The 8,315-nt window shown below is 40.1% G+C and overlaps 1 protein-coding gene across 1 annotated transcript in view; it reads right to left on the bottom strand.

Moving 5' to 3' along the window:
• The window catches only part of LOC121538455 (vitamin D3 receptor A), a 96,690-nt gene extending 91,437 nt beyond the window's left edge, over window positions 1-5,253 (bottom strand). The window contains exon 1 of the mRNA XM_041846478.2: window positions 5,179-5,253. The gene's annotated coding sequence lies outside the window, so the exon portion shown is untranslated. The remainder of the gene's footprint in view (window positions 1-5,178) is intronic.
• Between the last annotated feature and the right edge of the window lie 3,062 nt (window positions 5,254-8,315).

Genomic DNA, 8,315 nt, shown 5'->3' on the forward strand with positions numbered 1-8,315 from the left:
GGGAATCAACTAAATGTATTAATTTGCCCAAGTTTATCATAAAACATGAACAGAATGCATCAGTGATTTGTACTTCCTGCAACTGTCTGAAGAGGCATTGAGAATTCCCCGTTTAGGTATGTGCGGTGCACGAGTCTTCCACTTTGTGTAGCCGTTAGCGATGATGCTAATGAAAGTCTTCTGGCAGATGAAAAGACTTTCCCAAAAACCTTCTCAATTAAATGTTAATTACAAAGTAGCCTATGCTTACTTGGCAGAATTATATGATTATTTGCATCAATCCAGTGGATATTTGTTTTGCAAACTCTACCATCACATAAAATCTCTTTGATAACATCTCTTGCCTACCGTTTGTAGATAAACAAAGATCATTGGCAGTGCTAAATCTTCTGGCTCTTTCTCTATCGAAGTGAACCGCTGTCCTGTTTTATCAGCACCGCCTCAGAAAAGCATGTAGTGCCTTACAATCTGACCACATCAAACAGCCCAACCATGCCAGCCAAGATATCTGCATGGTAATGGCTTCTGAAACAATACAATGACTAAATGTATTGAACTTCATTTGCACAAATTAAATCATAACACATGAACAAAATGCAACGGCACAGGAATGCCCTTCTGTCTGTGTGTGGTGCGTGCGCATGTCTACATGTGTAGCCGTTAGCGACGATGCTAATGATAACCATCTTCTGGTAGAGACGGAAAGGCTTTCCCAAAAACCTTCTCAATTAAATGTTAACTACAAACTAGCCTATAAATCCAGTGGCCATTTATTCTGCAAACTCTGCAATCACATGAACTGAAACATTGCTAACCAAACAATGGTATCTTGCATTAAAGGGTAACTACACCCAAAAAGCAACATTTTAGATTTAGACCAGTGTCTACATATGTGAAAACCATCCAGGCTCTGTCGTAGCCTGCCGCGACCGGGAGACCCATGGGGCGGCGCACAATTGCCCCAGCGTCGTCCAGGGTAGGGGAGGGAATGGCCGGCAGGGATGTAGCTCAGTTGGTAGAGCATTGAGTTCGCAACGCCAGGGTTGTGGGTTCGATTCCCACAGGGGGCCAGTATGAAAAAATAAATATGTATGCACTCACTAACTGTAAGTCGCTCTGGATAAGAGCGTCTACTAAATGACTAAAATGTAAAACTGCACATTTCTAAGTTGTAGAAAAACATTTTACGTTAAAAAGTAACAGATGACATCAAAAGTTTAAACATTTTAAAAACAGTGATTTTCAAACACAGATTCGCAGTGATATGGGGGGGGGAAACTACCCTCCCTCTGGCTAGAAACACATTGCAGGTTTTGAAAATCATTGTTTTTCTTACTTTTAACCCTTGGCCCCCGCGGAAATCTAATTAACATAATTTTAAAAATCCCCATCGAAATCTGTCTAAGATAGAGATGTGTTTTTTGCATGGGCTGCGTCTCAATGCACCGCATCCGCTGATCACCCTTCCGAATCTGCGGTGAAAGGTGGCAGAGCTACAGCGGTGTTTGTAGCTTAGTGGTTAAGAGCATTGTGCCAGTAACCGAAAGGTCGCTGGTTCTAATCCCCGAGCCGACTAGGTGAAAAATCTGTCGATGTGCCCTTGAGCAAGGCACTTAACCCTAATTGCTCCTGTAAATCGCTCTGGATAAGAGTGTCTGCTAAATTACTAAAATGTAAATGTTTGTCAGACTATAGACTTCCCAGAACCAGTTTTAAAAAATGAATGGAAGTATATATGGAGAGTTTAGTGCCTAAAATAAGGGGATAAATAAAAAAAAATTAAATAAACATTTTAGTTCTCTGATCTTTCTTATATCTCTCAGATATAGGACAGACACCAGGCCAAACTTCCTTTGGATTTTTTTGGGGACCCACATAGCTACTTTAGTGAGTAGGGTTACATGCACACAATAATGAGTATTGTGGATAATCAGATTAAAAGGGCGACTCAGACACTTTTCAACCTCATTTTCATTATCTCCAGCATCAAACTAGTGTCTACATATTAGAAAAAACGGAACATTTCTAAGTTGTAGATAAAAATGAAACGGTAAAAACCGTTAATATCAGAAGTTTAAACATTTTAAAAACAGTGATTTTCAAACACAGATTCGCAGTGATTTGGGGAGAAAGAAATACCCTCCCTCTGGCTAGAAACGCACTGCAGGTTTTGAAAATCATAGTTTTTCTTACTTTTAATCCTACCCTGTGATGTCAGAGAAGCATTTTTTTAGGAACTTTCTTATCTTTTTTTACCACAGATGACAGAAACGCACCGTTTCCACATATGTAGGACACTGGTTTGGTGCTGAGATAATGAAAATTAAGTTGAAGTGGCGGAGTTTCCCTTTAATATAATAGTTTGTTTAAAAACGTTTACATGCTTTGCAAGAAGAACTATTTCCGTAATAATTCTGTTTACATGGACACGTGGCTACCCGATGGGACTTTTCGATTTGGAGTTCGGACATTTCAAGTTAGTCTTCTTCTACACGAGACGATCAGGACCAGAAAAGTCACAAAATCGTCTGTAAAAACAGAACCATTTCAGCTACAATCAAAAGATGAGACTCTCACGAACACAACAGGGTCGGTTGTTTTGCTCTACGACATCCAAGCTTTACGGCAGTCATCTGAACTGTAACCCAGTACCGGGCTTTAAAAATGGCACAACGGGCATCTCTCTCAGATTTAGGAGACACGTCAAAACCTTATGATAAATCTTTTGACTGTCTGTTTTGCCATGTACAAATGTGTAATTCAATGTGTTTCTTTGGGCTATAGCAGTAAAAGCCTAAATCAATTTTTCTAATATTATAATTGTTTAAAGTCTGTGGTTTTAGCCAAAAGTTCTTACAAATGTGAATTTCAGTAGGACCGCAGTTGTACAGGACAAACAGAATAGACTTCAGAATTGACATTTTTACAAGGATCGACTGATGGTGACTCAATAAGTATGTTTACAATAAGTACGTTTACACATTAGAAATTCAATATTAAACCGATTATGGCAGTAGGCAGATTATGCAATAATCACGTAAACACCATACTCTGCTTATCTTAAAAAGGTGCACTAGGCAGAAATCACTCTGCCATTTCCAGGTTGCTAAAATTCTAATAGTTTGCCTAATTTCAGTCTGTGACAAAACAAGCAAAACAAGTGTAAAGAATCATTGTACCATCTAAACCGCTGTTAAATATATTTTCAATAACCCAAAATATTGTATTTTCAGCTTTTTGAAGCTGGTGTACAACACAGAAAATAAAAGATGCAAAAACAAAACTTAAGAACGGGAAGCATGAAATAGCGCACATTGTACAGATCTACATTTTTCTTAGACTTGCTTTCAATGAGAATGACAGATCGATAAGTCACATTTCTATGTGAATTTAGTCGGGTCCCCAAAACGTTACATATTGCAGCTTTAATATGCGTAATCTTTAGAAATTATTAGGACAAGCAATGACCTTTAAAATCGGCGTACCAGCTGTGTATTTGATCTGCGCATGTGCTAGCACCTGCCGAGCGAGCCTCCCTATTCATCGTGAGTGAAGTGTGTTCGGAACTGAATGCATGCATCTTAGAAGTAGTTTGCACATACCAACTTTATATGTACAAACTCAGAATCGAATATGCTTAGCAAAAAGAACATGTTAGCTGTGGTAGAACGTTTATTTTGATTGGCAGTTTTCTGCTAGTGCTGAGCGATTAACCGAAGATGCAGTTATTGTTTGGTTTTCAAACAACTAATAACAGTTGCTTCGTGAGGCATCTCTACCTGAAAACACATTATTGTAAGTCGCTTTGGATAAAAGCGTCTGCTAAATGGCATATTATTATTATTCTTTTCTAAGTGATTGCTAGTTGGTATTCAGCAGTCAAAAGTATGCCTAATTTATTTCGAAGAACTACAAAATAGTGATTTTTGTCAGACAGCATAGGCATCAGATCTATAGAGATGAGATGACTTGAATGAAATAGTCAGCGAATAAAGCAAATATAATATACACAACTGAAATATTTGAATTAAGTAAAGTAATGTGAATAAATGGTTAATAAGTGATAAGCAGTAATGGGCGGTCACTACCATCCTGGGACTTTTATTAACCATTTTATTCTGTGTTGTTACAGCACTCAACCCACATAATGCATAGTGCATTTGCTATTTAAAAAATAATCGAACCGAAACCGAACCCAAAAAGCACTAGTAACTCAGCACTATTTTCTGCATTTATCAGATGTGTCCATGTAAAAATGATTATTAGGTTCTTATTGCAACGTAAGTAAACGTTTTAATCGAACTATTATATTAAACTGACTATACAAAATAATCGCTTTTGTGGGCATGTAACCGCACTCAATGTTGTTGCTAGCAAATCCCGCGACCAGTTATCAAAACTCAACTCCGCCTCGACATGAGAAAGGAGTTGAGCGTTCCTCAGCTAGCTGCATCATAGTCCCCGCTGTTGTGGATGAATCGAGTTTAGTAACCAACGTTAGTTAACTAGCATTATGCAAAATGGCTAGATTGCTAAAAAAGCTATGTTCATAACCTGATGTGGCATATCACGTTTCTTTACTTTGCTGGGAGGGTATCGGGACTGTTAAACTTGAAGCCAGGTCGAGAATTTTCCAAAAGGTTTGGTAGCTGGTGAACGTATTCTTCGTTCAATGGAAACTTTTCTGGTTTGAAACTGAAAGAAATGGCAATGGATCACACAAAGCTTACGTAACGGGTAACGGGCTAGGTATGAGTAAAGACGATAAATCAAACATTCAAAGCAACATTTATTATGCAGAACAAAATAGCTAGCTAGTTATCCAGCTGAATACTCTTAACGAGTAATATTGTAGCAAGATAGTTAGCCATATTAAGTAACTCGTAAAGTATTTAACAATAATATTCACCAACGTAACCAAATTAAACGCAGTAAAATTACATTAGTTAACTACATTGTCAGCATGTCAAAATATGAACAAGCTAGCTAGCTAAACTGCCGCGAGCTAGCCGCGCAGTTGCGATGAAAGCGTGCAGCGCTGCAAGAGCGGACCATTTTTTCAGTCTCAAACGCAACAAAACACATATTGCTAAAAGTCAGTGCATCATTATCAAATGTATTTAAAACATCTGTATGTTATAAAGACCAAATGGCAAGCTTATTAGTAAAACAACTTACATTAATCCGTACGGAGAGGCAAATCTTTAATCTATCCCTAAAAAGATACGACCACCACTTCTGCGTTGTCCCGCCCCATAGCTCAGTAGAAAGGCATGTCTATAAGTATATCACCGCAAGCAACCAATCATAACAAACGTGTAAGCATAGTCTCTCTTTTTATTGGACAGGAGCATGTCATCTGGTCGAATAGAACTCCTCTTAATGTATTGAAGACGACGCCCCCCTGCCATATAGGGGTGTGTCCTGACGTCATAGAAAACCAGCTAAGAGGTAAACAATTTGGCTGTTGTGAAGTTTGGAATTATGGAATTATGTGTATTTTGGGATTTCTGATAATGACTGAAAAGAGAATTGGAGAATGTTGTTGTTTTTCTACAGTGAGCTATAAATATATCGCGAGAAAGAGACATTAACAATTTGGATACAAAAATGTAAAGTGTTTCTGGTTATGAATTATACATTGTCAAATGCTGCATCAAAGCGTCTCTCTTCCTCTCGCTCTGCATTGAAAACGAATGCCACATCCCGAAGAGGAGGGGGATCAAGAGGTTAGGGAAACTGATTTTGTATGCAGCCCAGTGCTGTTGAGTTAGAGCTTAACTTGGGGACATGCCTTTCTGGAGACAGTCTGGAGGAATGACTGTCAGGCATCTTTGTCTGTCAGTGATCATGTGTGAGGCTGCGAGCTGAGCTTGGGTAGGTTGGTTTCACTTACAAATAATGGAGAATTTCCAGACCTTAAAACCAGAGCCACATCTTTGACCAGTAGGCGATTATAATGTTTTCCCGGAATAGCACCAAGTGGTTCCTCAAAGCCATATTGTGAACAGTAGGACACATGCTCACTCATCACTCATTGGAAAGGAGTGTTGTTGTAGAGTCACATGGGCCCCACTCTGACGGTTTCCTGCGTCCTGGGTGTGTCTCTCAAATCTAACCTACCAGAACTCTCCTCCGCACAAAGCACTTTGCAGATGGCAAGCTGTGTGTAGTGTGGAGGAGGGGGCTCAGTGTGTAACAGTGACAGCGTGAAGCTTTGTCTGCATACCTTGTGTGGGCGTATGCATGTGTGTGAATGTATAGGCGACGGTTAGTAGTCTAGTCTTTCAGCGTGCTCATACACACACAGCATGTGGGGCTGTGTGATGGAGTGTGTGAATCTGGCGTGAGCGCCATTGTGCTATGTGTAAATGTCTATGTGAGCATCTGTCTGGATATGTGGGTTGTGTGTGTAACAGAACAGGCATGTGTAATATTTTCCCTGTGCCTTTATGTGCCTGCGTCTGCACGTGCAGGAATCTAGGCCATCCCTGTGGCTTTGTGTCTGAGGGGCGGATCAGTGTATGTGGGGGTGTGTGGTGGTGCCTGGGTCAGGGGTGTGTCCACTGTGTAAACACAGTGCAACTGAGGAACAGGAGACACTCTCTCCCTCTCAAATTCCACCCCATGCTCACACCCCCTTCATACACTAGGCATCTTCTCTCCCGAATGCAGACTCCACTGGAACATTAACAAGCCACAAATTCTCTGGATTCACCTCCATTGGTGGAAATTCCCATTTGCCCAGTGCTCTTGATGGTGAGTGAAATGTGTATTAAAGGATGATGCACAAAGGACGTTTGCAATTTCTGTCCATCATGTTTACTGTTCTGCTTTTACTGTGTTCACCACAGGGGCACATATCCCAGACTGTCCTATTTAAAAAGCCCCAGAGTCACAGTGAGTCCAGCTGGAAAAGCAAATAAAAGCTCACTGACCAGGCCCATGACTCTATGAATGCAGTCTTGAACTTGAACACGTGGTGAATGTAGTAAGTTTAAAATGAATTGAAATAGAGGCTCTATCCATTATAGAAGTAGGAATTTACCATATAATTATCAATGATATGACGTATTCATAAATCATAACACTTATTGTGACCTCTTGCTGCATTATGTCTTATTTCCAAAAGCTGACTTCATTTTATACAGGCCTGTAGGTGGCTTGGGTGAGTTCCCAGCCCACTTAACCCAAAGGAAACGTTTGATAGACAATTTCCACTTATTTGAGGAACATTAACAAGCAGCAGCTTTGTCTGAAAAGGATGCACACCTACCTACGTATGACACTTCCTCTGAGATAAAGTATAGAGAAAAACAATACAACACAAATCATCCTGGTAATAATGTGAAAAAATACTGGTAACTGCCAAAATAAAGGAAAGACCAACATAAAGGGGTGGTTTTGCGGACACAGATTAAGCCTAATCCTAGACTAAATTGCACTTTTAAACTGGACTAACTGAAATGGCATTAATCTAGATCTAAGTGAAGGCTTGAATTAAACCTGGCCAGAGGCAGGTTTAACTTCAGATTAATGGATGTTGGCCCCCAGGTTGACCTTGGCAATAGAGGAAAATGGATTACCTGGACTATTTCAATGATGATCAAAGAGCACCACCAAGGCCAGACAGAAGGGCGGTTATAGACAGAAGTAACCCACTGAATGATTTTGATGAAATCAATTTCTGTGACAATATCCGTATGTACAAAGAAAATGCTCCTGACATAATTTGTTTGCTTGAGCCAAGGCTTTCATCTGACTCCTAGGGGAAGACCCATCCCTTCTTCCCTACAAGTACTGATCACCTTGAGGTTTTTGGCATCTGGAACCTTCCATCGTGAAACAGGAGACTTGTGTGGTGTAAGTGAACCGACTGTATGCAGAATAGTCCACAAAGTCTGCAATGCTATATGTGAACTGAAAGACAATTACATCAAGTTCCCTGATGCTGCTGCCCAAGCTAACTACAAGGTAGAGTTCTATGAATTTGGGAACTTCCCTGGAGTCATTGGCTGTATAGATGGATGTCATATTCCCATCAAGTGTCCCTCTACAGCAGATGCTGAGGAGTATAGGAATCGTAAAAACTGGTTCTCAATAAATGTACAGTGTGTACACTCCCAATATGCAGTTCTCCAACATTGTTGCATGTTGGAAAGGTGCAACTCATGAATCAAGGATTTTCCTAAACTCCTCTTTGTGTGCTCAGCTTGAAGGAGGACAACATAGTGGAATCATCCTTGGTGACTGTGGGTATGCACAGACCAACTTCTTGTTCACCCCTATCTTCATCGCTTAGGACCTGAGCAACA

The sequence above is a fragment of the Coregonus clupeaformis genome, chromosome 24 (genome assembly GCF_020615455.1).
Source record: "Coregonus clupeaformis isolate EN_2021a chromosome 24, ASM2061545v1, whole genome shotgun sequence".
Taxonomy (NCBI): domain Eukaryota; kingdom Metazoa; phylum Chordata; class Actinopteri; order Salmoniformes; family Salmonidae; genus Coregonus; species Coregonus clupeaformis.